The sequence below is a fragment of the Cupressus sempervirens genome, chromosome 3, assembly GCF_028749045.1.
Source record: "Cupressus sempervirens isolate cs-2001-9-10 chromosome 3, ASM2874904v1, whole genome shotgun sequence".
Classification (NCBI taxonomy): domain Eukaryota; kingdom Viridiplantae; phylum Streptophyta; class Pinopsida; order Cupressales; family Cupressaceae; genus Cupressus; species Cupressus sempervirens.
Genome location: NC_143120.1, coordinates 719,668,816 through 719,695,643, shown reverse-complemented (window position 1 = coordinate 719,695,643; position 26,828 = coordinate 719,668,816). Strand labels below are relative to the sequence as shown.

The 26,828-nt window shown below is 36.7% G+C and overlaps 1 long non-coding RNA gene across 1 annotated transcript in view; it reads left to right on the top strand.

Moving 5' to 3' along the window:
• Nucleotides 1-23,688, top strand: part of LOC149568785 (uncharacterized) — a 46,337-nt gene extending 22,649 nt beyond the window's left edge. Inside the window, exon 2 of the long non-coding RNA XR_016361703.1 lies at nt 23,376-23,688. This is a non-coding gene — a long non-coding RNA (uncharacterized LOC149568785). The remainder of the gene's footprint in view (nt 1-23,375) is intronic.
• The last annotated feature ends 3,140 nt before the right edge of the window (nt 23,689-26,828 follow it).

Genomic DNA, 26,828 nt, shown 5'->3' with positions numbered 1-26,828 from the left:
CTAGAGTATCTTGTTGGCCTACTGGGGAATTATTTTGGCTTTCATTTACCTCAACCCTACATTCCTTTGAAGGAATGTCTAGAATTTTAGGTTGATTGGGGGAATCATCTAGGATAATGTGTACTAGGGATTCTTCATTATATTGTTTGGGAGAGGTAGATTGAGTTTCTACTAACACTTTAGAAGTTTGTCCTTTCATTCTAGGGCTTCTTCGCATAAGGGTCTCCTCAACCACCACAACCTTCTTCCTACTACCTCTTTTTAGTGTCTCTATTGCAGGAGTGACTACTGTAGGACCTGACTTTGTTCTCTTTTTCTTTTACATTGTAGGGTTTTGTTTTTCTACTACCAAAGCTAAGGTTTCTTCATGTAATTAATGTTTCTTCTTTTCTTGGGTAGAGGTAGGTACATTTCTCTTTTGAGTAGGGAAAGGAACATTTTCTTTCACATTTCTAGTTTTAGCACCTTGGGTTCTTTGCTCATTGGTTATGTCAATGGGGACTACATTTTCTTCACTTAGATGTTCATTAGGGGTAGCCTCAGATTGTAGGGTTTTATACTAGAAAAATTCTACCTATGACATGGGAGAGGCATCCCTAAGAGATCTCTCTAGGAGAAATTTGATTAGGGGATGGTGAGTAACAGAGTTGTCTTTCTCTTTTTGAGCTTCCTCAGCACTAATGCATAACATATTGTACAAGAAATTGGGAATAGTCACCGAGGAATTATGCCTTACATAATTGAATAACTTAAAATGATGTGCATGGAAATATGAACATCTTCCTTCATAGGTAAGATACCTGACAATATGTATGGAAAAAACATTGTATGGTAGTAGAAGAGACGTTCTTTTGTAACCCTGCTTAGTAATATCCAATAGAGGGTCAGATCATTTGAAAAATTGGGCCCTAGCTGATCTTGCATCATGTGCATTAGGGTAGTGTTCTCCCACTATTGGCAAACATGTTACTTCTATTATCCATTCTTCGGTGGCAACAACTTTCAATCCCTATACTATAGCTTCACCTTCCTCAAATGTACTTATAAATTTAGTGGCCACTTCATCATCAAACTCTATTAGTTTTAAGAAATACCCTAGCTAGCCACATGCATTAAATCTTCTCACTGCCTCTACATCTGAAAGTAAAACACTATGCTCCACTAGTTCTCATCATTGCAATTTTCCTCTCATTTGTGCTTGCCAATTTTAATCTCTACTTTTCTTGCACTATTACCTTCTTCCCTTTTATGAATTCAAGCTTTCTTTTGTTTTTGAAAATAATAGATCCTTTTCACATTTCACATTCTTTTCTGCTAATTTATGTCATGAAAAACATGTCACAAGAAATAATAATGTGGTTTTAATGAAAATAAATCATAGATATGTGAGAATCATCGCAAAATTGAATTTGGGTCACATCATAGCCTGACAGTGAGTAATTATTCGAGAACAAGGGTATGACACTTGACACTTGCATGCTATGGCAATTGGTTTTAATCAATCAAAGAGAATGTATAGATTTGAGGATCTTTAATGAATAAATAGAAATTTCATTGGGAATTAGTAACCTTCCTTGTCCCCTATGAAACATAGAAAAGTGTCCTCACTTGTCATACTTGACATTAGGTATGGAACTAGCATAACACTGCAATAATATATTTAATGCAATAATAGATATAACCAATGCAATCTATGCCTAAAAAAAAAAATGTTGAAAAGCTTATACTTGCTAATTGATCATTGTGCATGCCAAAAGGTGGCAAGAGTTGAAGGTCAACCGTGACAGCATACATTAGCAAACTCACTGTGTTATTGAAAGCATTGTAAAATGATGGCGTAGAAGATGTGGGTGGTAGAGAAAGAAATGAAATGAGTTTAAAAAGAAGAAATTATAAAGTGAATGGAGAATTTGAACTTTATGTGGACATAAAGTGTTTATTATGGGCATGCTTGAAGGAGTTGTTATTGAAGAGTTGCAGGCAGGAGATCAACACCTTCTGCTATAGAAAGTGTTACCTATTGTGCATTTGAAACTAGCTATTGAAATTGCTATAGGAAGTCTTCTTTTGTTTGGGACCATTTATAAAACTTGAGTTGATGTTCATTGACTAATAACTTAAAATGCACTAGATCAATGGTGGTTAACTAGATGGCTCCATTTGCAAATACATAGCTTATTTCATAGGGACCTAGCCATCATGTCTATAGCTTGCTTAGCATATCTTTAAACCTAGAATCATAAAGCAATGCCTAGTCACCAATTTGAAATTGTTTACTCTTAATGTGAGATTCATTCCATTGTTTCCTTTTCTTCTATATGATTTCTATGTCTTCTAGGGTAGACTTGCACATTTCATCCAAAGAATTAAGATGTAGTAGACACTCTCTCTATGTTGCAAGAAGTTCAATGTTCATTTCTAGTGTTTTTCTTAAAGTTTTTTTTCCAAAATCAATGGGTAGCATTGCTACTTTTCCATACAATGGCTCAAATGGTGTGAATCCTATGGTATTCTTCCATGTTTTTCAGTATGCCCAGACAACTTTTGGTAGTCTATTGTTCCAATCCTTGTAGTGCAAATGAACTATCTTTGTTAAGATGGCCTCTATCTCCCAATTTGTAATGTATGCTTGTCAATTAGTTTGAGGGTGATAGGGAATTGATTTCTAGTGTCTGATATTATATTCCTTCATGAATTCTGTAATCAAATTGGAAGTGAATTGAGCACCCTGGTCAGTGACAAGTTCTCTAGGTACACCATATCAAGTAAATATTTCTTCATATAGAAATTTGGCAACTTTATAATCACAGGAATGCTTCATGGCTTTGACTTCAACCCATTCTGTCAGGTAGTTAGTGCACACAAGGATATATGATTTCCTATTGGGTGGAGGATCTATTGGACCAATGAAGTCCATGCCCCTTTATCAAATGGTGTTAATGCCAATTTTGGATTGAGATACATTCCATCAATTCTTGTTGGTCGGCCCATCCTCTTACATTTATCACACTTTTGTGTATAGTTTGCTCTATCTTTATGAAGTGTAGGCCAATAATAACTAGTTGTTAAAATCTTCAATGCTATTCTTTTTGCTGCAAAGTGCCCTCCACATGGTTCATCATGACATGCATGTAGAATGTCATATATCTTATCTTGTCTTATACATCTCCTCATAACTTGATCAGGTCCAGTGTAAAATAGTATGTTATCAATCTAAGAGAAATGGAAAATTTTCTCTACATGTAGCTTTTTTTCCTTGTAAGAGAAATGTGTCGGCATTTTGTTAGTTGCAATGTAATTAGGAATGTCTACATACCATGGGGTTTTGAAAGCAATATGAAACAAATGCTCATCTAGAAATGTACCATCTTCATCATGGTGGATTCTTGATAGATAATCAGCTACCACATTCACTTTCCTAGGTTTATCAACGATGGTGATATCAAATTCCTACAAAAGAAGTAACCATCTTGCTAACCTACCTATAATAGAAGGTTTCTTCATGAGATACTTAATTTATGCATGGTCAATATGCACAGATATGGGATAACCAATTATGTAATGGTAAAATTTGTTTAGAGCATAGACTACTGCTAATAGTTCTTTTTCAGTCATTGTATAGTTTAACTCTAGTACATGAAGGCTCTTGATGATATAGTAGATTGCATTTTCAAGATGTTGAGATTTTTTTCCTAGCACTGCACCTATGGCATAGTTAGAAGCATATGTATGTATTTGAAAAGGAAAAGTCCAATCAAGACCCCTAAGTATTGGTGTACTTGTCAACAATAATTTGAGATCCTGGAAGGAGTTATCACATTCCTTTGTCCAGGTAAATTTAGCCTCTTTGGTGAGAAAGGTATAAAGAGGACTAGCTATCTGACTAAAATTCTTGATAAACCTCCTATAGTAATCAGCATGTCCTAGGAAAGATCTGACCTCTTTTTGCTTTGTAGGAGTAGGAAGTGTGAGAATTACCTTTAATTTTGCAAGGTCTACCTGGATTCTAGCTTCAGAGATAAAATGTGCCAATACCACTCCTTCTTACATCATCAAAAAAATTTCTCATTGTTAAGAGATAGATTGTGCTCTTCACATCGGATGAGTACTTTCTTCAAGTTCTTCAAAGCATCCTCAAATGTGAGACCAAATGTAGTGAAGTCATACATGTATATTTCCATGAAATCATGTGATATGTCAACAAAGATGCTAATTACAACTCTCTCAAAAGTAGCAGGTGCATTGCATAAGCCAAATGGCAATATAGAATAGGCATAGGTACTCCAAGGACATGTAAATGTGGTCTTCTCTTGATTTCCTAGAGCAATAGTTATCTAATTGTATCCATTGTATCCATCTAGAAATAAGAAGTATTTCTTTCCAGCCAAAGTATCCAAAACCTAATCAATAAAAGGTAAAGGAAGGTGATCCTTCCTTGTGGCATTACTTAGTTCCCTATAGTCTACACACATCTACCACTTCTCTCCTTTCTCATGTACAATAACTATTAGAGTAAGTAATTAATTATTAATTATTTATTCTATTACTTAAGCTTACTTAGGTAAATGCATTTATTTAATATTTTGTATTTAATAGTTGTTGTGGTTAGTTGTTGACAACACGGGAGTTTGTTCCCTTCTAGCATGTTCCACCTTTTGTGGATATGTGCTGAGTTGTCATCCTTATCTTCTACCACCTTCTAGCTTGTTCTACAAGCTTCCTTGAGGTCTTTATAAGCGACCTCTCTCTCATTGTATTTTCATCACATCACATTATCACATTCTCATATTGTAAATACATTTTTCTCTTGTGTTTGCATTCTTGTGGTCTCTCATGTCTGTTTAGGGTTTTTCCCTTGCTCCATGCTCTTCCTCTCCTTGGCTTCTCTTTGACAGGTTCTCACATGCAGGTGATCTTGGGTGTCTTCGGAGTTGGCTTTCCTCAACTCCAACAATAATTAATGGTGATACCCATTTTGTATCAAAGATTGGATAGATGAATCTAGCATCTAACAACTTCTATAACTTTGTCTTAACTATTTCATGCAATGCTAGATTTATTCTCCTTTGAGGCTATTGGAGTGGAAAGCTTTCATCATTGATGTATATCCTATGGGTGTAGAGTTTAGGGCTCAATCCTACCATATCCTTATAATCCAAAGAAAAGGCTTTTTCATGATGATTGAGGAGCTTAGTTAACAATTCCAATTGTGAGATTGACAACTTATTGATTACATGGAGATTATGACTAGGAGAAAGTTCCATAGTAGTTGTTAATTCTACCATTGACACTTCTAGTACTAGACTTGTAGCTAATTCACTTGGAAATAATTGGTCAATTATTTCAGGGCATGCTAGGTAGACATAGTCTTCATAGGTACATAGTTGTAAGATAGAACTTTCAGCAATGTCTTTGGCCAGTATACATTCATTGGTAACAATGCTATGTACTACATCATCCTCTTCTTATATTTTTAGAAAAGATTTCCTATGCAACATCATGAGCTGAGCTACAAAATTTAGTTCTTCCTCTTCATCTCCTATATCTGGCCAAATAGGTTCTCTCAAGTCTAGTTGGGGTTGGGCAGGTGAATATAGCTCTAGCTTCCTTATGGTTTGACCATTTGAAATTGTCATATTGCTTGATCTGCAACTAATTTTAGCATCAGTGGTGGCTAACTTGGGTCTCCCTAATATGATAGGATAGCTAACAAGTTTGACTTTGGGTGATAAGATAAAAAAATCAACAGGTTATTCCCATGAATCTAAAGTCACTATCACATCTTCTATGAGAACATCTAGAGTGATAGTTGAATAGTCTATAAGTTGTAACATTGTAGGAGTTGTCCTTAAGCCTTCCATATGTAACCTGTGCATTGTATCTTTACTCATCACATTTATTGCTGCTCCTAAATCAACTAAAGCATTTTTCATAGCCTATCCATTTATGATTAGGTTAACTACTAGACTACCAGGATCTAAATACTTTGGTATCATTACCTTCCCTAACATGATATCTGCTAAATGCCCAACAACATGGATTGTTTGAGGGTCTTTCTCTTTCTGCCCTAGCTTCTTAAGACATGCTTCCTTAATAGCTTTTCCATAAAGAGGGTCATCCTTGATAGCTTGAAATAGAGGAATTTGGATGTGCATGTTTTTCAGCTACTCAACAATGTTAAATGTCTCTTCCTTTTGGGGTATAGATTTCTCTTTATTTAGCCTATGTGGAAAGGGAGGATTCATGGTGGTATGGTCAGTAGTCCTACTAGATATATCAGTTGGTAGATTGATATTTGGCAATATAAATTCTAGAAGGGGTGTTGCAGAAATGTCTACAATTTTTGTGATAATGGGACATTCTGGTGTAGGAAAAGTTATACTTGATCTTAAATGAATGTTAGATACCTCTAATGAATATGTAGGGCACTATTGAGCATCTATAATGTACATTTGTTTCTATAATTTATTGTTGTTTGGATTTGGCTAAGGCTAAGCAAGAAATTGAGTTGGCTTAAGATTAGCATTATTTTCTGCAGGAGGTGGCATTATTGCATGTTGTTAAATGGGAGGCGGTAGTTGTGGGTTACCAAGATTTTGGTTAGGCCATTGTGGAGGCCCCCTCCATTGATTATTAAGCTACCAATTTGCTTATGGTGGTTTCCATTGATTCTATTGATTTTTCCATTGGTTGTTTTGCTGGTTTTGCCACTAGTTATTTTGCTAGTTTTGCCACTAGTTATTTTGGGAGTACTAGGACGGATTTTGATAGCTTTGGTTTTTCCTTTGATTATTATAAGGATTTGAAAACTATAGAGGATCTTGAGGTATACCTTGTCTTCAGGCCCATGGTTGATGTTGAGCAACAAAGAACAATTGTTCGTTGTCTCTATCTATCTTAATGTACTCAGTTGGCAAATGTTGATTCTCCAAGTTAGCTACTAGTTTACATGCACAGTCTTACTTCTATTTGCAACAATGAGGATAGCACTCTGACAATCATGATTCATCTTTTGCATGCTTCTTCTTTGCAGTCATTGTGTCAAGATGTGTAGCGACATCATTTATGATGTTATGCTTAAAATCTGAGAGTAGATTAGATATCTTGAGCTTTGAAATACCCTAACTAATCCCTTTAGTGGTTGTGGACCAATTTTCTCTACCTTTTTTAATAGTTGACCTTGAGTAGTTAAGATAGATTTTCTTGAGGTCATCCCAAGTGGATTGATATACATCACCACCATCCATCAGGTCTAATGTTTCCAGAAAATTATCATTTACCCCTCTTAGGAAGACTATCTTCTATGAATCCTTTACCAATACACGCTGAGGGTTCATCTACATTGTATACAAGAAATGTGAAACATAGTCTTCCAATGTTTTGTCCTCCTTTTGTGATATTCTAAAGATATCATCTCCTCTTGAATCATTCACCTTGCAATAATCTTTGTATTTATCTAGAAATAGAGTTTGTATTTCATCCCAGGTACCTACTGCATTGGCTCCTAAGCCCATGAACCACCATAAGGCTGATTCTTTCAATTTTGCTGGGAACAACTTGAGCTTATGGACATTAGTGTTACAGTCAAAGCTATGATAGAGTATGTCAAACTCAAACAAGAAAGTATTAGGATCCATAGTTGCAAGACCATCAAACTTTGGGAGAGTAGCTGCAGGTATATTTTTGAGATTAGCATTAGTTATGAGACTCAGGAGAGGAAATGGAAAAGTAGGTTGTGCTATTACTAGAGGTACTTGATTATGGGGTTGCTGCTAAAAAGGAATGTTGGCTACAAGATTGTTAACAATAGGTAGATTTGGACTAGAACTATCAAGAAAGCTAGCCAAAGTTCTAGCAAAATGCTGAAGACCACTTGTGTCCAAAGGTTCTACTCTAGAGGAAGATCATGTAGGAAAATTAGGGCTGGCATCCTCCAAAGGAAACTCAACTTCTTCTTCAATTTCTTCATTCAAGTTAATAGATTCTCGTGGAAGAAATCTACCATAGTCATCTTGTTGTCTTCCTCTTCAATGCATGAAATTGAATTCTTCACACTTGTGAAGAAAATTTTAGGACTAAAATCTCTAAAAAAAACTTAACTAAAAAACTATGACCCAAAAAGATGTTCCTAGCTTGACAACATCCCCAACAATGGGGCCAAAAATGGTTTGCTTCACAATAGGTGTGTGATAATCATGCTCAAGGCCTTACTTAGGAATAATATATTCAATCTAAGGATTATTCTCCCCAATGTGAGGTGCATTTAATTTTTCAACCCAAGGACATATACTTGAAATGGTTAGCAAGGTATGTGCACTAGGTTTCTTAAGGAGTCATTATGCTTATGCTCAGGGAAAGTAAAATGCAATGAAAGAACCTACACTAGTGCTATAGGAAATTAACACACTAAACTTTTTTTTGAAATGAATGTTGGAAATACAAGTAAATGGTAACTTATATTCCAACTTAGACCATCCACTATAACTATTCTCACAAATGCTGCAGGAACACTCACAAAGTATGATGATGTAGGAAGAAACTTGCAACTTCTACATGAAATACTAAAAATGCTAGAAGTAAATATAAACTATTCTAGTCTAATCCACCTCCCAAGTGGTCCCCCTTGGTTAGCTTCTGCTAGCTACTAAGATAAAATGTAAACCAAGAAATATTTCATTATATTCCAAAATTCCTTACATAAGAACAATACATAAAACTATAAAACAATTCACTATGAGAGTCAATAGTTTCTTTTCATAAACTTTCTTCCAACCTCCTAAAACTATTGATACAATCCCTATAAATAGAGGATCCAAACTTATTCTAAAATAGGAAAGAAAAAAAATTGACTATGAATCCATTGGAGAAAAAGAAGGAAATATAATAGTTCATGGTACAAACAATAAAGTCTTGATAACCAATTCAACACAATAGTAAATGCAGAGGGAATATAGCAACTCTTCATCCCTACATTCTTGGAATAATAGCTCCTCCTTTGTAGCAACTATGTCTCCTGGTACTATCACAGTTCTTCCATTGTGACTAGTCTTTAATCTTTCTCCTTGAATGTTGTCAAGCATCCTCCATATTCTTCCCTACTAGGTTAGTTATGATGTATAAATATTTGTAGATAAGCATAACCAAATTAAATCCAAATATTAGAACACACGCTTTGATGGTTATATGAAATACTACATTATATGTATAATATTGGCAAAATATGACATACTATCTACTCATAGGTTAAGGGTTCTATCTGGACTTAATCATAAGTTCAACTAAACATAAGTTCACAAATATCTTGGTGGTATAAAAAAAAAGTATTTAAAATTATCATAAAATAGAGGCAATAATTAGTCTCATTAAAACTTATATCCTTGTGTCCCCCATAGGCTATCCAATAATTTGTTGATGACACCTTATTTGACATATCTTTAGTCTGTGAAGCTAGAAAGTGGAAAGCAATTTTGAATAAGTATAAGAAGGTTTCAGGAAAATGTATAAATTATTGAAAAAGAAAAGTGTATTATTTCAATATGGACACTAGCCTGAGGAAAAGAGTGACCAGAATCCTAGAATGCCAAGAGACAAGTCTTTCAGATACCTATTTTGGCCTCCTACTCACTATTAAGGAAGTTTCTATACAGTACTAGAATGGGTTGGTTGAATGCTTTCATAGGAAGCTTGTGGCCTAGAAAGGAAAACTCTTGAGTAGTGTAGGGAAACTCTAGCTTCTCTTAGCCTCTTTTTAGGGAATTTTGGTGTACTTCTTCTATATTTATAAACTCCTAGGAAGATATAGCCTAGATATTCTTTAAAAAATCCAAAGAAATTTATTGTGGCCAGAATGAGTTTGGTGAGTTGGGAAAAACTCTGCCAACCCAAGGCCTTAGGGGAATTGAATATATAAAGGACAAGGTATCTGTATAAGGCCCTCTTGACTAAGGTTGGTTCGAGATTGATGAACTCTTTGAGTAATAGGTGCAATATTATGAAAGCCAAGTATCCTAGAGGGGACTCGTTTGAGCATCACCTATGGACCCATGCTCTACCCTAGGGTTCAAAAATTTGGAACAATGTGGTGCACACCCATTAAATTTTGAAGATTAGTACTTCTTGGGTGGTTGGGGATGGAAATAACATCAACTTCTGGGAAGACCAATGGATACAAGACAACCCCCTCATGCACACTAGGTTCCAACCCTTGAGAGAGGCTTGTACAAGACATAATGGTACTTTGATTCAAAGCAATATGATCGCTAATAGGCAATGGATAAGAGTTTATAATTAGGAAAATGTTGGGATGAGGCTAACTCTAGAGCTCCATAAACTACTCTAGAGCTATCACATCCTTTCCATTCTAATTTTTGACTCTTTGGTTTGGAGACTTACCCCCTAAACAAAATTCACGCTGAAATCTTCTTATCTTTATTGTGTTAGGGGGATGTGGCCCTAGGAGATTGGAGGAAGGCCTTGTGCCCATGGGTATTTCCAAAGATAAATGTCTTCTGGTGGATGACCCTCCATGGGAAAATTTTCACCACTGATAATCTTAAAAAGAAAGGGTTTCAGTTAGCCAACTATTGTGTGTTATGCTGTAGAGAAGCACAATCTATCCCACACCTCCTCATTCAATTCCCTTTTGTGTTAGAAATCTAAAGGGGGATCCTTGTATTATGGGAGATCTAGTAGTGTGTCAATGAGAACTTGCATCAATTTATTAATTGGGATGGGCCCTCTAATCACCCATATCTTAAAAACTTATGAAGAGTAATTCACCAATATGTTTCATGGAAAATTTGGAATGAGTAAAACAATAGAATCTTCAGGCACAAAGCCACTCCCAATTTGTTAGTGGTTCAATAGGTGACAAGTCCATTAAAGGAATGTAGTGGGATCTAGCAATGGACCCCCCCTACCCCATGAATCCCTCAGGAAGATAAGACATGAAGTGGGTGTCCACTTGGGACTTAAGCCTGATAGTGGCAAAGTTTGATAACTCTAAAGCTATGACCAAGCATAGAATGACTTAACACCCCCTTGCTAAAAGTTGGATAAAACTTAACTTTGATGGGTTAGCCTTGGTTGGGAGAACAGTAGTTAGGGGCATATTTTGAAATAGTATAGGGAATTTGGTGGTTGCCTATACTAGGAATTGTGGAGGGGGATTGAACAATGAAGCTAAAACTCTATCCTTGCTATGGGGAATGAGAAATATGAGAGCTAAAGGAGTTAATAGATTGGTAATCAAGGGGGATTCAATGTTGATTATCAAAGTAGTGAAGGAGAGGAATGGTGTGGCTAGAATATGAAAATGATAATTAAAGAAATCAACACCTTGATGGAGGGGTGTCAAGAGGTTCACATGGATGACATCTACCATGAAGGAAATGGAGTTGTAGATGATTTGGAAAAATTTGGTCATAATGTCACTAAAATAATAGAATGGGAGGATGTCATCCAAAATGCATCATCAATTCAAGTGATGGTGGAAAGTGAGCATACTTCTCACAACACTTTATGAATCATTACAATAGGTGGTGTTTTAATGTGAATCTGCATGGGCAGGAAAAACATTAGATTTATTATCATAAAGTTGATATTTGGCATGATTTTGTGAAGATTTTCTTTTAAGATTCTCTTACCTAGAGCTTTAATCATTTCTAGAAAAGGAACATTGGTGCAACTTTGGTTAGAATGAGAAAACTAACTGGGAAATATTGCAAGGACAATTTTCCCAAACCTCACTCCAACTATATTTGGTGATAGTTAATTTTGTAAAGAAAGGCACTAATCACATGTGCCACTAAGAGAGGGATTTTAGAAACTATGATAACTTGTGATGTTATGATGGGTTTTGGTTGCCATCACAATTTCAACTTAAAATTGAAATCCTTAATCCGTGGTGGCAATTTGGTCTACAAAAAGGAGATGTCGAAAGACTCTAAGAAGTTGGTGGTTGAGATTTATGAAGAAATTGGTGCCAACGACTACATTGAACTAGTGAAGGTTGGGGATTACATTAGAAAGTGCAAGGTTTCATGGATTTACCTATGGGAAGGAGGATTTTTGTCATTCATGGAAGGTATGGAAAAACATGAGGATCACATCTTCATGTAATTCATTAACTCTTGGACTAATAGGAAGGTAAACATTAATGGGGTGGTGTTTGAGGAGCTTGTCACTATGGTTGGAGAGTTATCCCTAGAGGGAAAGAATTATCACAAGTAGGAAAGTGTGTTTGACAACATGAGTCTGAGGAAGCTCTTCAATTATCTATGACAATTAAAAATGCTAAGAGATATATCAATCTCAATATGGGGACCATATCTCTCAATCTCACTGTTGGATCGATCTAATTTTTGGATATGTTTAAAGAGACCTAATTATCTAAATCCTCTCCAAAGAGTTTTGTCAGATTCTTAATGGATCAAAAGTTACACATGTTTGAGGGTAGAACTATCAAACTTATCCATAATAGTTGCAAAATGATGACAAAAATATGTGTCATGTTTTAGGCAGCATAGATTTTAGTCTAACTATTGGATTAGGCTGATTTTAAGAAATGTTTTATAAATCCTAGCTTTTTAAATCCTCTCTAAATGGTTTTTTTAGATAGCTTACAACTTAAAAGTTACAAGAATTTTCTTGAACTATCAAAATTGTCAATCACAATTATGAAATCATGACAACATCTCATCACCAAATTGCATATTTTGATATATGTATTTTATAAAGTAGAAAAAGGAGAGGAATTTGTAAAGAGGAGGGAAGAAAAATAAGAGGTTTTCCAAGAATCAATTATGATAATTGAGAAGTCACCCAAAAGCTAAGAGGATAAATATGCAGCAAAACATCAAAACAAGGGTTCCTCTTTTTTAAAAGTTGTGTTGCTATAAGGAAGAAGAAATTTATTGGATTGTAACAAGTGATAGAGGAATTAGTTTGTTATTCTGTATTTCTTTATAACTCTAGGGATAAGTTAATTGTGTGATTCCCTATTATGAGTTCATAATAAAAATATATTATGTCATTAGATCATCTGGTATGAAAGTGTAATTCTAAGATTGTTGTTGATCATATGGTCATTGGTTCCATATTTTGAATTTAGTCCTTTGATTATTCATAGTTCTAGAATAATATTATGTCTTATCTATTTCTCTATGATGCAAAGGGAGTTGAATGATTAGTCATGTGGCTACTTTATATTCTCTCTTTCTTTATTCTATTCTTAATCTAATAATCACATTCATTCCATGTTGATTGGTGAATGTCAGAAAACCTTCCTATCTTCAAGTAAAAAACATAATTAGTCATCTAATTCATTAATATTTCTAAGAGGAAGCTATACCTCTCAATTTAGAGGATAATTGATAACTCATCCCTATTAGTTCTATTTGTTCTTTTTTTTTTGGGATTTTAAGAGTCAATTTATTTTATTATTGTTGAAGGAAAAATCTATTTACTATTATATTTTTGGTGAATCTATTGGTGATGCAGAAGCATCCAGAGGTATAAGGGCAATCCTGTGTCACCCAAAAAAATGTACTTAGACTTAGTTTCTATTTTATGTCTTTGCATTTTTGGATACCCATTTGGCTCAAATAAAGGTTCCAACTCTCATAGTTCAACTATCAGTGCATTTAAAAATCCTGAAAAAATAGGAGCATGCAATTTGACCATCATTTTGGTGACCTAGAAGGTGTGACTTGGCCAGATGAATGTAATCAAGATTTAGAGCATTCCAGAAAAAGAATCAGGTCAAAAGGCCCCACGGTTTGAAAGTTATTGCAGTTTTTCGGGTTTTGGAGACCCCCTAAGAATGCTTCAAAGTCAGGTTTGGGGCATTAAATGACCTCGAAAAGGGTTGAAAAATGGGGGACGAGCGAAGCTCGTCCACAGGGCTATAGAGCGCTTCGAGAGCTTTCCAAAAATGTAAACGGTTCGTCAATCGGAGTTACGGTTCAAAAGTTATGCCTCCCGGAAGTTTTGCTACCATTTCTGGATTCTTCTAGAATTGCACCGACTTCTAACGCAGCTTTCAGAACCTTCTATTTTGTCGGTGGATGCCTACTAGCACTTTCTAGAATGTACTCCTAGTCCTTAACCCTCCGGGGTCTATTTAAGGGGATTTCTGGCATTGTAAAAGGCAGTTCGGATTGGAGCTTGAGAGGAGGTGCTAAAAGGAGAAATATTCTCCAGATTTATGCTATTGTAAGCCCGCAGGGCATGTTTTGAGTTTATTTTCTCTGCACTGTTTGTACTAGCTTATTTTCTCAGTTAATATAATTTCCCCTTTTCTATTGTGTCTATTTTGGTTGTTGGCTTGTGTCCCCATCAAGTGGTATCAGAGCGGGTTTTCCTGAGTGTGTAGACAGAGCGCCGACTGTGAGGCAGTTTGCACCAGGACTGTGTGGTTGTGGGTTCGAGTTAGAAGATGCCTCCACGAAGAGAGTGTGGTGGAAGGGCCAGAGCTGTTGATCCTGAGGAGGTTAGAGCCCTCCAGAGACAGGTACAAGCATTGCAAGAGGAGCTTCGTAGAGGAGCAAATATTGCCGCAGATGACAATAGTGAGGATGACAATGAAGAGAAAGTAATGGAAGTTGACGGGGAAGTTCTGAATCCTGTAGAGGAAAGGCTTTTTAGGGTCATTTCTAGGTTTGGGAAAAGACCTACAATTGAAGTGGGTATATTTTTGGGAAATTTGAAACTAGATGAGTTGATCGATTGGATCAATGAACTAGACGAATACTTTGAGTATGAGGATATAAGGGACCCAGATAGGGTTAAGTTTGCAAAGGCCAAACTAAAAGGCCATGCCAAAATTTGGTGGCAAGAGGTTCAACTGGAAAGACTTAGAAGAGGAAAGGAGAAGATCACAAGATGGGATCGCATGGTGGACAAATTGAAGAAGCAGTTCATTCCTATGGACTACGAGCTTGATCTGTTTAAGAAGATGCATGGGTTAAAGCAAGCAGGAAGATCAGTCCAAGAATATACAGAGGAGTTTTACCGACTCCTGATTAGAGCGGGGCATGCAGAAGAAAATAAGGAGAAGGTTGCTCGTTATATCAGTGGGTTACGACCTAGCATCCAGGAGGAACTAAGTCTGGTAAGAATGACCAGTGTTGAAGAAGCATACCAGTTTTCCCTACGAGTTGAAGAGAAGCTGAGTAAAAGGTTTGAAGGAAGACAAAGAGGGCATGGTCAAGGAGGAAGGGGAAGCGGTAGATCATCTGGAGGCCACAATGAAACTCAAAAGAAAAATGAAGATGAGGGTACTAGCAGGAACCAGAGGAATGAGGGTTTCAACTGCTCCCGTGATCAAGACTTTGGAAATCAAAGAGGAAGAGGTAGAGGATGTGGACAAGGAAGAGGAGGCTTCCGTGGTACCTGTTTCCATTGCAATGAAGAAGGTCATCATGCCTTTGAATGCCCTCAATGACAAGGAAGGACAGATAGGAGAGCTGAGGGCCAAGCTAGGGTTGCTCATGTGGATGAGGATGCACAATCATCACATTCAGAGGATGCAGAAAGAGGAGAGACCTTGGTAAATGAAAGAGTCCTACTAAGTGGTGAAAATGAACCAGGACAACGAAGGAGTTTGTTCCATACCAGATGCAAGTGTGAGGATAAATGTTGTGATGTGATCATTGATGGTGGTAGCACTGATAACTTGGTATCCGAAGAGATGGTCTCTAAGCTGAAGCTCAAGAGGGAGAAACATCCCCAGCCCTATCAGATTTCTTGGATAAAAGATGATCATAAGGTCCTGGTAAGTGAAAAATGTTTAGTAAAATTCAAAATTGGTAGTTACCATGATGAAGTCCTCTGTGATGTTATTTCGATGGATGTTTGCCATCTATTGTTGGGTAGACCATGGCAGTTTGATAGACATGCAATACATGATGGACATGCAAACACATACTCTTTGACAAAGGATGGAGTTCGCCACAAATTGAAGCCCATGAAAAAGGAAGGTGAAAAGGTATGTAGCAGTGCTAGGATTTGTCTTGTTGATGGAAGGAAGTTTTTAGATGGCATGAAACATCAGCATATGTGCTATGCTTTGATTCCTAGGAAAGATAAAGAAGGTAGTAGTGAAATACCATTGGAAGTTTCAGATTTACTAGGAGAATTTGGAGATATTATCTCTAATAATGTTCCAGATGGATTGCCACCAGTAAGGCAAATCAGTCATCAGATAGATCTGATTCCAGGAGCTAGTTTGCCTAACAAGGCTGCTCACAGGATGACTCCTACTGAAACAGAGGAGCTAAATAGATAGGTTCAGGAGCTGTTGAGGAAGGGCTTGATTCGAGAGAGCCTGAGTCCATGTGCAGTACCTGCAGTACTTGCACCAAAGAAGGATGGAGAGTGGAGGATGTGTACAGATTCCTGAGCTATAAATAGGATAACCATCAAGTACCAATTTCCTTTGCCAAGGATGGATGATCTTATGGACTGCTTGAGTGGAGCTGAGTACTTCACAAAGATAGATTTGAAGAGTGGCTATCATCAGATACGGATTCGAGAAGGAGATGAGTGGAAAACAGCCTTCAAGACCAAGGAGGGTCTTTATGAGTGGTTAGTCATGCCCTTTGGATTGACAAACGCCCCAAGCACCTTCATGCGGCTCATGAATGAGGTACTTAAGAAGTTCTTGGGAAAATTTGTTATTGTCTATTTGGATGATATTTTAATTTTCAGCAAGACTTTGGAAGAACATTTGCTGCATATTCGTAGTGTCCTTGAAAGGCTAAGGGAAGAGAAACTGTTAATTAATCTAAAGAAGTGTGTCTTTGCAAAAAGGGAGTTAGTCTATTTGGGATTTGTTATATCACCTGAAGGTCTCAAAATGGATCCAGAGAAGGTAAAAGCCATCTTGGAATGGCCTACTCCAAGGTCTGCTACTGAGGTAAGATCATTTCATGGTCTGGTTATTTTTTACAGGAAGTTTATTAAGAATTTCAGTGGCATATGTGCACCTCTAACTGATACAATAAGAGGGGATAGAAAAGAGTTCAAATGGACTGCAGTAGCTGCGAGAAGTTTTGAATTGCTGAAGAAGAAGGTGACTGAACAGCCTGTGTTGGCACTTCCAGATTTCAGAAAAGTATTCTAGGTGGACTGTGATGCTAGTGGTAGTGCTATTGGGGCTGTATTAAGCCAAGAAGGTAAGCCTATTGCATATTTTAGTGAAAAATTGAATGATGCAAAGAAGAAGTATTCTGTTTATGATCAAGAATTCTATGCGATAGTTCAGGCCTTAAAGAAATGGAGGCATTATTTGTTGCCAAAGGAATTTGTTTTGTATACTAATCATCAAGCATTATAGTACCTAAATAGCCAAGGTAAATTGAATCAGAGGCATATGAAGTGGGTAGAATTCTTGCAGAGTTATACATTTGTGTTGAAACATAGAAGTGGAAAATCTAACAGGGTTGCAGATGCATTAAGTAGGAGACAATTGTTGTTTACAACAATGCAGGTTGAAGTAGTTGGGTTTGATGAACTCAAGAATTTGTACCCTGAGGATCCTGATTTTGCTGAAGCATGGAAAGCTTGTAAAGAACCTGTTGTTGTAGATAGAACCAAGTGGTTAGACTATTTGATTCAGGATGGCATGTTGTTCAAAGGTAGTCAATTGTGCATTCCAAGGAGTTCCATGAGGGAAAATCTGATTAAGGAGAAACACAGTGGAGGGATGGCAGGACATTTTGGTCGGGATAAGACCATTTCCATTCTTAGAGAACATTATTTTTGGCCTCAAATTACACAGGATGTGAAGAAGTTTGTACAGAGTTGCCAGGTTTGTCAAGTGGCCAAGGGGTTTAGTCAAAATACTGGCCTATATCAGCCATTGCCTGTTCCATCAAGGCCATGGGAGGACATAAGTATGGATTTTGTTCTTGGATTGCCAAGGACCCAAAGGGGTAATGACTCAGTATTCGTGGTGGTTGATAGGTTCTCCAAAATGGCACATTTCATTCCATGCCACAAAACTCATGATGCTGTCCATATTGCAGACTTGTTTTTCAAAGAGGTGGTAAGACTACATGGTCTTCCAAGGAGTATAGTTTCTGACCGAGATACTAAGTTTGTGGGGTATTTCTGGAGGACATTGTGGAAGAAGTTGAGAACAGACTTGAAATTCAGTTCCATGCATCACCCACAAACTGATGGCCAAATAGAAGTGGTAAATAGAAGTCTGGGCAATTTGCTGAGATGTTTAGTTGGAGATAAGCCCAAGGGATGGGATTTGATTCTACCACAAGCAGAGTTTGCTTATAATAACTCTGTAAATAGGAGTACTGGAAAATCACCATTTCAAATTGTATATGGGAATAGCCCAAGGACTGCACCAGAATTGAGGAAGATAGAACAAGGGGAGAGAAAAAGTGCTGAAGCTGAGGAATTTGCTGAACACATCAAGCGTCTACATGAGGAGGTTTAAGCTAACATTATCAAGATGAATCAAGAGTATAAAGCTAGGGCTGATGCAAGGAGAAGACATAAGGAATTCCAAGTAGGGGATCTTGTCATGGTGCACTTACGAAAAGAAAGATTTCCAGTTGGTACTTACAACAAGCTGAAAATGAAGAAATTTGGCCCCTGCAAAGTTTTGAAGAAACATAACTCAGGAAATGCATATGAGGTTGAGCTGCCAGATGGTATTCACATTTCTCCCATTTTCAACATTTCAGATTTGATAGAGTATCATGAGGATGGTGTTGATGAGGAGCTGGTTTTAGAGCCATGTCCAATTCCTGCTTCTAAGAAGGAGGAGATAGAAGACATTCTAGATCATCGTGTGGGTAGAAGTACCAGAAACAGGCAGTATGAAGAGTATTTGGTCAAATGGAAAGGACGACCGATCGAAGACTCAACTTGGATTTCAGCAGCTGAGGTTTCCCATTCGGGATTTCCTCTACCATCCATAAAGTGACAGGGTCACTTTTCAATCTACCCTGGGTGTCTGATGCAGGAGCATCCAGAGGTATAAGGGCAATCCTGTGTCACCCAAAAAAATGTACTTAGACTTAGTTTCTATTTTATGTCTTTGCATTTTTGGATACCCATTTGGCTCAAATAAAGGTTCCAACTCTCATAGTTCAACTATCAGTGCATTTAAAAATCCTGAAAAAATAGGAGCATGCAATTTGACCATCATTTTGGTGACCTAGAAGGTGTGACTTGGCCAGATGAATGTAATCAAGATTTAGAGCATTCCAGAAAAAGAATCAGGTCAAAAGGCCCCACGGTTTGAAAGTTATTGCAGTTTTTCGAGTTTTGGAGACCCCCTAAGAATGCTTCAAAGTCAGGTTTGGGGCATTAAATGACCTCGAAAAGGGTCAAAAAATGGGGGACAAGCAAAGCTAGTCCATACGGCTATAGAGCGCTTCGAGAGCTTTTCGAAAATGTAAACGGTTCGTCAATCGGAGTTACGGTTCAAAAGTTATGCCTCCCAGAAGTTCGGCTACCATTTCTGGATTCTTCTAGAATTGCACCGACTTCTAACGCAGCTTTCAGAACCTTCTATTTTGTCGGTGGATGCCTACTAGCACTTTCTAGAATGTACTCCTAGTCCTTAACCCTCTGGGGTCTATTTAAGGGGATTAATGGCATTGTAAAAGGCAGTTCGGATTGGAGCTTGAGAGGAGGTGCTAAAAGGAGAAATATTCTCCAGATTTATGCTATTGTAAGCCCGCAGGGCATGTTTTGAGTTTATTTTCTCTGCATTGTTTGTACTAGCTTATTTTCTCAGTTAATATAATTTCCCCTTTTCTATTGTGTCTATTCTGGTTGTTGGGTTGTGTCCCCATCAATTGGGGAAGAAAGAAAAGTCTTAGTGCTTTCTTTCTTGGATATCTAAAGGTATGATGAAGGTTGGCGACTTTGATTTGTTTTGGAAAAAGAAGTCTAGTGTGTTATGGTTTTGGTTGTGGTCTAGCCATGGGGGCTTGGATTGGGCCATTTTCTTTACCCAAATATTCAACCCTCCCTAAAAGATCAAGAAAATAATTCTCAAAGTTTTTTGGTGACACAAACCAAGACCCCAACAATCACATCAAAGTGGTTACAGTTTCTTATGAGATTCTTGGTGTGTAGGAAGAGAACATCTTTGTTAGATTATTTTTTGGAAGCCTCACTAGAAGTGCAATAGATTGGTTCCAAAATTTTCTAGATGGTTGCATTACCTACTGGAACAATCTTGAGGTAAAATTTATTCAAAGGTTTATGCCTGTACTTGATGTTGCTGTATTGCTAATTAATTTCTTCCAATTTAAGATCAATTAAGAGGAATCGATGAAGGATTTTGTTGATAAATTCAATAGAATTGTTGGTAAGATTCCTCTAGCCAACCAACTGGATGAGAATAACTAGTTGTGTATATTCATTGTTACCATACAAACTAAAGTTAGATTCTTGCTTCTATGATTAAAAATACAGAGATTGCAAGATGTACAAAGGGAGGTTGTTAGCTTGGATGATGATATAATCATTAGCGGGTTAAGATTAGTAAACCCTCATAGGTATAAATATGCACTTATGAACAACAACATTATCTGAATGTGAAGCTTGCTAAAAAAAGGCTTGTTATCAAAGAAGAAAAATCAACACCCCCTATTTCTATTTGTCAAAATATGATAGTTTTTAATGAAGAGGATTTGATAATGCCTCCTATGATTGAAAACAATCTTCATCATATGAATGGAGCATAGCATTTACATGTTGAGTATGATGATAAATATTTTTATGAAACCCCATAAGTTGAAAATAATTCTTTTAATATGTGAGAAGATTGTTTGCACATTGAAAATAATGATGACCACATCTTTCAAACAACAAATCTAATGACTTTCCTTGGTGTATCTCTTGTTGAGGAAAAACTTGGTGGTGATAAATGAAATGACAATTTATTGATGGCCTCTCCATTTTCAGTATTTGAATCTTTTTCTTTTGGATCCTATAATGTAATTTGAGCCACTAATAGTATTTAGAAAGGTATGACAAATTAGCGAGACTAAGAAAGGTGTAGTGGTGATAATGGTAAAATAGAAAATCCCTTCTAGGTTGATTATGAATATTTTCGATTTGATTGCATGAACAGTGGAGAATTGCAACCCCAATCATCATTGACCCACATGAGTGGTGATTCTTTGTACAAGGTAAAAGTAATTGAAAGATGCTTGTCAAATATTAAGTAAGAAGATGCCCAAAAGTTAGGTTTTGAGTTGTTTGATACATTGAATTTGGATAAAGAGTTTTTAGATTTGGTTGTAGCAAGCCAGATGAAGTTATTTCAACAAATGTTGATCTTATGTTGAATGAAGTGCCTTCATATTTTTACAGTGATTTAAATTTTGAAATATTCTCATATGTCAAGGTTAATCCATGCACTAGAGATTATCTTGAGAATGATGTAGTATCTTCATTGGTGATGTTGGGGTATTATTTTGTTGATCCTAGAAAATTTATGTAGAGGGCATATTAAAAAATTAGAATGCTACAATGAGATATGTTTGTTTGGGCCTGACATACTGATTCAAAAGTTTGTCTAGAACATGGTGGTCAGATCCATACTCGTGACTACTTTCAGATGGTTTCTTGGAATGATGCATTCTATTTTTCAACCTCTTTTTCGTACTAACACATACTTTTCTCAATTGGTTAATCACTTTCCATGAGCAACTAGGTGTGTTATTCAAGGTATGGGTTTTTTTCTCTACCCTTTGTACATAATTTTTTTTTGTTGCGCCCAGGGGTAGTTTGTTTTGCAATTGTGCATTTAGTTTTTTTTTTTTGCTGGTAGTTTAGGTGTTTTTGGGTTTTCCTCTACTCTTTCCCTCTCTCTGGGTAGCCCCTTTTACTTCTATTATATGCGAACTATGTCTCCCAATGGATAGAAACTAGTCTTTTACTAGAGATTGTTGGATTCTTCATGTCCCTTATGACCCACATCCCTAATCAGAGCTAGATGTAAGCATACTTTCAACACTCAATTATCAAACTTCAAAATCAACCCCATAAATCAATCTTTAGTTGGTTATTGTTACTAATGATGCCTTTGTAAAGTTTGAACTATGCAAAAGCAGTGTCTTATGCTCATGATTGAACTTGAACTTGAACCTAAAAGTTGAAATGTTTAATGTTTAAAGCTTCAAATGCAGTTTAGATATGTAAGGTGCATGATTTAGAGTTCAGATTCACATTTCAGGGTTAGTTGTAGAAGTTCAAGGTTTAAAGTTCAAATTTCAAAATGTAAATCTTGGTGTAGGGGCAATATATCCAAATTCAACTGTTGGATTTTTGTCCATTTTGGATATGTTATTAAGAGAAAAAATTTTCTCCTTCTCACTAGAGTGATTGGAATTTTTTTATTAGATGTAAAATATATTGATGTTTTAGTATGAGCTTGTCAAAAAAAATAGACAGCCTAAAGTTCATGTTGAACTTGAACCTTGAACAATCAAGTTCAAGTTCATGATCAAGTTTGTTGTTTAAAATGTGGTGGTTTAGAGTTTCAAGTAGCCCAATGGTTCAATTTTTGAGGATAAACTAGTTCAAATGGTTCAACCAATTCAAGTGTTCAAAAAATTTAGAATCATCTTGGTTTGAAAGTTCAGGTTGGAAAGTTGTCATGTTGAACTTGAACCCTGAACAAATAAGTTTAAATTCAAAGTTCAAGTTTGCAGGTTCAAATTGTCTAGTTTTTAATAGCAGCAACTTGTAACTACATATTTTTTGATAGGAAATAAATGGTCTCAATGCAACATCATAAATTTTAATACAATTGTTGGATTGAGCTAATTTTTAGATATGATTGAGACAACCTAGTCCTTTAAATCCTCTACAAAGATTTTGTCCAGATTCTCAACATATCAAAATCTATGCATGTTTGACTACAATATTGTCAGAATGATCTATGACAGTTACAAAATGCCAACATAAATATCAATCATAGTATGGGGGCCATATGTCCTAATCCCACTATTGAATCAATCTTATTTTCAAATTTTTTTGAACAAACCTAATTATCTAAATATTATCCAAAGATTTTTGTTAGATTCTTAACAGATCAAAAGTTACACATGTCTGAGAAAGAACTATCAAACATATCCATAATAGTTACGAAATGATGACAAACATATGTGTCATGTTTATTGGGGCATATATTTCAATCTAACCATTGGATTGATCTAATTTTTTGAAATATTCTATCAAATCCTAGTTTTTAAAATTCTCTCCAAATTTTTTTGTCAGATAACTTATACATTAAAAGTTATGAGTATTGGTATGAACTATCAATACTATCATGACAATGATGAAATTATCACAATATCTAATCACCAAATTGCATATTTTGACAGATGTATTTTATAAAGAAGAAAAAGGAGAGAAAGCTGAAAAGAGGAGGGAAGAAAAATAAGAGTTTTTACAAGGCTTAGTTATGATAATTGAGAAGTCACCTGAAAGCTAAGGGGATAAATATTCAACAAAATATCAAAACAAGGGTTCCCATTTTTCAGAAGTCCTATGGCTGCAGGGAAGAAGACATTTTCTCTATTGTAATAGGGGATAGATGAATTAGTTTTTTAGTTTGTATTTATTTTTAATTATAGGATAGGTTAATCATAGGATTCCATATTATGAGTTCATAATAAAAACAATTTATGTTCATTAGATAGTGTGGTTTGAAAGTGTAATTATGGGATTGTTGTTGATCGTATGGTCATTGCTTCCATATTTTGAATTTAGTCCTTTAATTATTCATAGTTCCAGAATAATATTATGTTCTCTTTGTTTCTCTATGATGTAAAGGGAGTTGAATTATTAGTTGTATGGCTACTTTCTATTCTCTTTCTTTATTCTATTCTTAATCTGATAATCATATTCATTCCTTGTTGATGGGTGAATGTCAGAAAACCTTCATATCTTCAGGTGAAAAACATAACCAGTCATCTAATTCACTATAAATCTTTCTAAGAGGGAGCTATACCTCTCAATTTAGAGGATAGTTATCAATTAATGATAACTCATCCAACTGTTAGTTCTATTTGTTCAACTTTTTGGGCATTTAAGAGTCAATTTATTTTATTATTGTTCAAGGACAAATCTATTTAATAGCAAGGGGATAGTAATGTTTTGATAAAAGGGGAAGTATAATGAATTTCCAAAAATCTACTCAGTAGGAGTACTAGATTGAGAAACATAAATGAGGCATCTACTCAGGAGGAGTAATGGAATAATAAGGTATGACTAATAAGTCATGAATTTTGCAAATTTTGAAGTTTTGAAAATTTTGTATGGGAGCCGAGTTGCAAATACATATTGGGGTAAGTGCACTAAGTTGTGGTGCCAAAAGGGGGGTATAAGTGGACATCTTTTTCTTGAAATTAGCAATTTTTGAACTTCAACAAGAATTTGAAGATAGTTACACTCAAAATTTTAAGATATGACAAAAACAAAAATTGTAGTCCTTAGAATCTAATTTCTAAACTACTAATTTTTTTCCAAAATGGTTTAGTTTTAGGTCCTCAGAAAAAGGGGCCAAAAAAAGTGGTACTGTTTATCCCAAAAAAACATAACACAGTACAAAGTGTGCCCCCCGCTAAAATTTTAACATTTTTTTTTGAAATTCTTTAATCGCTCTAGTCAAAAGTTACTTAACACTATGTAGTTTATCCTAGATTTTTTCAAGTAATTTTATCATGTGTATTTTTTTGTAATGAATTTTTTAAGTAGACACATCCCAAAAATGTGAAATATCTATGTGCTCCCCCTAGAAATAATTAAAAACTAATCTAAAATCAAATTTTTTTTTTTCAAAGTGTGTAGAATGGAGTCTAGTTTTAAAAAAATTAAGTTGTTGCAAAATTTGATGAATGAGCTAAAATCTATAGCCCAATTAGTACATGGTGGTTTTTGACAAAAAATGAACATACATTCAAAATAAATTATAGATGAAAGGCTTGAAATAGTTCAAATTAAAAATAAATTATATCGTTATATAGCTAACACAAAGACCTATAATGTCATGTAACCTAATCTTATCAATGCCCAACCACGAGGAATCTTGAAGGAAAGCACACAAGAAAAATCAATCATTTTTTGTATGTTTGCTAGAAAACATGTCTTAGACCTGTTTATAAACTCCAAACCTTTGGGTTGGATGTCCAAGGCAAAACCAAGCCTTAGGCCTAGTTTTAATGCAAAACTTTCGATAGCACATGTGCCCTATACCACACACACACTATAGTGCACACATGTTATTGAAAGCATTTGAATTCTTAATAGTACATGCACACTATAGTGCACATGCACTATTGAGACCTAAATAGTGTAGAGTTGCAAAGCAAGAGTGAGAGAGAGCAAGGGGGTAGGGGAATGGCTGTGTGTGTGTGTGAGAAAGAGATAGAGAGAAAGTAGGGGATGGGAGAGGGGAGAGAGTAGGGGATGGGATAGAGAGGAAGTGAGAAAGATTAGGGGTGGTAGAGAGAATATGGGATGGGAAAGAGGAAGTGAGAAAGAGTAGGGGTGGTAGAGAGAGTACGGGATGGGAGAGAGAGGAAGTGTGAGAGAGTAGGGGTGGAAGAGAGTATGGGATGAGAGAGAGAGGAAGTGTGAGAGAGGAGGGGTGGCAAAGAGAGAGTATAGGATGGGGGAGAGAGATTGAAAGAAGGGGATGGGAGAGAGAGGAATTGGGAGAGAGTACAGGGTGCGAGCAAGAGAGTAGGCAGTGGGAGACAAAGTGGGAGAGGGAGAGTGAGAGAGAGAAGGATGGGAGTGCATGTGTGTGAAAGAGAGAGAGTAGAGAATGGGAGAGGGGGAGATAGAGTAGCTCGAGAGAGAGTAAGGGATGGGAGAGAGAGTAGGTGATGGGAGAGGGAGAGAGAGGGGGGATGGAAATGTGTGTAAGAGAGAAAGAGAGAGAGAGTATGGGATCTAGGAGAGAGTGTGAAAATGTGAGAGAGAGTAGGGGGTAGTAGAGAGAGAGTAGAGAGGGAGAGAGTGAGAGTGAGAGTGAGAGTGAGAGTAGGCAGTGGGAGAGGGAGTGGAAGAGGGAGAGCAAGTGAGAGGAAAAGTAGGGGATGGGAGAGGAGAGATGGGAGATGCGTGTGTGTGTGTGGAAGAGAGAGAGTAGGGAATGAGAGAGGGGAGAGAGATATAAAGAGAGTAGGGGATGGGAGAAAAAGAGACTAGGCAATGGAAGAGGAAGTGGGAGAGGGAGAGAGAGGGGGGATGGGAGTGTGTGTAAGAGAGAAAGTAGGGGATGAGAGAGAGAGTGTGAGAGTGCGAGAGAGAGTAGGGGTGGCAGAGAGAGAGTAAGAGTAGGGGATGGGAGAGAGAGGGAGAGAGTGAGAGAGAGAGATAGTAGGTGGTGGGAGAGGGAGTGGGAGGGAAAGAGAGAGGGGGAATGGAAGTGTGTAAGAGAGATAGAGTAAGGGATGGGAGAGAGTAGGCATTGGGAGAGGGAGTATGAGAGAGAGAGAGAGAGAGAGAGAGAGAGAGAGAGAGAGAGAGAGAGAGAGGGGGGGGGGGGAAGAGGGAGTGGGAGAGGGAGAGAGAGGGGGGATGGGAGTGTGTGTGACAAATATAGAGAGTAGGGGATGGAAGAGGAGAGAGAGAGGGGGGATGGGAGTGTGTGTGTCTATGAAAAAGAGAGAGTAGGGGATGAGAGAGGGGAGAGAGAGAGTAGGGGATGGGGGAGAGAGAGTAGGCTATGGGAGAGGAAGTGGGAGAAGGAGAGAGAGAGGGGGAATGGGAATGTGTGTAAGAGAGATAGAGTAGGGGATGGGAGAGAGTGTGAGAGTGTGAGAGAG